The 2,961-nt window shown below is 36.9% G+C and overlaps 1 pseudogene; it reads left to right on the forward strand.

The window, feature by feature from the left end:
• The first annotated feature begins 1,303 nt into the window (after positions 1 to 1,303).
• Positions 1,304 to 2,961, forward strand: part of LOC103752505 — a 113,478-nt pseudogene continuing 111,820 nt past the window's right edge.

Here is a 2,961-nt window from a genome sequence, read left to right on the forward strand (position 1 = left end):
TAGTATTATAAAGGAGGACCCTGATGATTTGAAAAGTGCTCCAATTTAAGTACCACAATCAAAGAAGATTGATTCCTCACTAATTGTTCAAGATTTTTGAATCCAGATTTACAGGCAATATATTTTCTCTTTCATTTTTATGTACTGTTTTTGTTAAGTAAAGGGACATAAACCTGTACGGAATTATGTACAATGAAAACCTCACTGTATTTAAAATTGATAAACCATATAAAATAGTTTCCTTAATCTCTCAGTTTTTTCTCATTTAAGCTGTCAGCACTGAAAATAATGATGGAAAATATATATTACATTGTGTTCCCCTTGGCAAAGAGCTAGTTCAAGAAATGAGAATAATAAGTGATTCCTAAACTTTGAAAGATCCATTGGAATGAATTGAACTCTGTCAGTTACTGATTGCTTGCCAGCAGTCTAGCCATCTCCAGCACACTCCTGCATTGATTCCGTAGGCTCTGTGGCAGTGCAGAAAGAAAACCCATCTGTTTCAGGTACAACAGCAGGAGCCATTTCCATTGAACTGTCTGCTGCCCTGAGTACAATGAGTCTGTTTAGAGCATCTGGTGGCCACACAGGCTCTTTGTTCTCTATAGAAATGTAAAGCACTTGTAAAAGTTTACTGTACAGAAACAGAGAAACTCCACAGAACTCATCAGCTGTCAAGGGGCTGGGTTGGACTCCAGTGATGCCAACCTAAGTGATCCGGTGATGGAAAGAATGTGGCTTGCAGCAGGAGTGTCCTGTCGATGCTCAGTAAGATGAAGTTCCCATTTGGACCATTCTGGAGAAGTCCTGACAGCTTCTTTTAAATTAGCTGGAGGATCTGATAATATGTATAATATGGCAATCTGAATAACAGAGATGGGGAAAGAGGTTCAGATTGAAAGGGACTGAGTTGCTGGCAGAGAATGAAATTAGCGTTCCTTCTGCAAAATCACACACTGAGTCTAGGCACAGTGGCAGGTTGTTCACTTTTTATTAGATCTTTAAAGTAACTCATTCATTCAGAATGTAGAGAATTATAACTTGCATGAAGTTTGAACTGTTTAGAAGCTTTTTACTCTTCTATTTCCGTTAAACTGTCTTGATTCAGTACCTCAGCTGAGCCTGTAGTTATATTTTCCTAATTCCAATAGCTTCATAATGTTTTCTGATACCAACACATCATCAGTAGTCAGTTTTGAAGTCAAAGCAGAATAAATCAAGTCTGGAGAGAGTTCATGAAGGGACAATGCATAAACAATTTTTATCCAAGCATAAATTAACATTCAAATTACTTGATTGGGTAATGGATTCCTCCAAGGATGAGGCCACGATTGTTCTTTTTGCACTCTTTTTGGAAGAAAACAAAGATGACGGTTCTGTGAATGGCACCGATGGTGTTATTTCAGTAAGAGAAGAAAATGAATGCCCAGAAGTGATAGTTTGCATTCCCATTAGTGCATACCAGCTGGCTAATATCACAGAGTTCATCCAGAACATCTCACAAAAGTGGGGCTGTTTGCTATGCGAAACTTGATTTGAGAATTCATGAGAGAATTTTATTTCAGTCATCGAACATGTTGCACATGTTTGGCTTAATTCACTTAAAGGATCAGCAGCCTGTGCTTTGATGTTTGTGAGTCTCTGGTTGCTAGATGGTTCAGTAATAACCTGATCTTCACCGGGAATGAAGTCTTGTGTACTGAGTCGGGGGGACTTGATGAGTTTAAGATGGCTACCTGTTTGGATATAATTATCTTACCAGGAAAAAATGGGATACATTGAGGAGCTCAGCAATCTCCAGTGTTCTCTTCTTGAAATTAAAGGAACAGCTGAATATTCTTCAATATCCTCTTGAGCCCTCCTAGAGACAATTGGCAGTACACTTGTGGAAGCAGTAGTGAGCAGGAAACCACGGGAGAGTAATGAGTGCCTGTTTAACTCAATATCAGCCCCTGGAACGTTACTAATTACTGAATTCATTGTGGAAGCAGAAAAGGCAACTGTCTGATAGCTCTCAAATAATAAAGATGGTGTAAGAAAAATTAAATCTGTCATTAACAAAGAGATAATAAATGGTGTCCTTGTGCCTCTGTCAGGGAAAAAGAATCATGGTGTGGTGCTGCAGATTGGATAGGAAAATATGATATGCATGTTTTGCCCCAGACAATTAATTTGCACAAGGTCATGAATGCCAAAGTTAAGCAATGAAGAAGGAGCAACATCTGTGGAAGAAAAAGCTGTGTTTTGCTGAAAGGTCTCTTGTGAAAATCACTTCTGTAAGTAAATAGCTTTTGAAGGCTAAGCCAATACTTAATACTTTCAAATCACTGGCTGCAAGAACACCAAGCCTGGAAATATCTGTCTCTGTCAGATCTTCAGAAAGAAAAAGCAAAGAGAAGACAAAGAAATCAGAAAATGAATCTAAAATGAGCAACAATGTCCATGGGCTGAATCATCAGTAAGTCAGTTTTCTCACAGTCATCATGGATTTCGTTGTGCACATCATCTTTCTAGTAAAAGTTAAGGAGTTCTGTGACCACAAATTTCCTAAACTCAGTCTCCTCTTACTCCATTCCCTTGGAGTGACACAGGCACAATAAAGATATTGCATAGCACTGACTGATTCCCTATGCAATAACTTGAATTTTAAAAGGGAAAAGCTAAAATTACTTATCAGTGATTGAATCAGAGAGTATTTTATTTCTTGGAAAATCTTACAAATATTTTCCTTTTTAAATAGGCAAATGTTCTTTATGTCAAATAGCAATATATTTTAATAAATTTGTTTTAAATAAACATACAAATAAAAATATAGTAAGTAAATTTTGTGCTTAGAACACACAACAGTATTAAATACACTTTTCTTTTTAAACAGTACCTTGTTAAAGGATGTTCTCACTTTGATTGTGAAGAATAAAAGTGAAAATATAAAGGGCATTTGTAATGCAGTATGCAATCTAA

This window comes from Nannospalax galili, unplaced genomic scaffold, assembly GCF_000622305.1.
Source record: "Nannospalax galili isolate Female #2095 unplaced genomic scaffold, S.galili_v1.0 scaffold206, whole genome shotgun sequence".
Taxonomy (NCBI): domain Eukaryota; kingdom Metazoa; phylum Chordata; class Mammalia; order Rodentia; family Spalacidae; genus Nannospalax; species Nannospalax galili.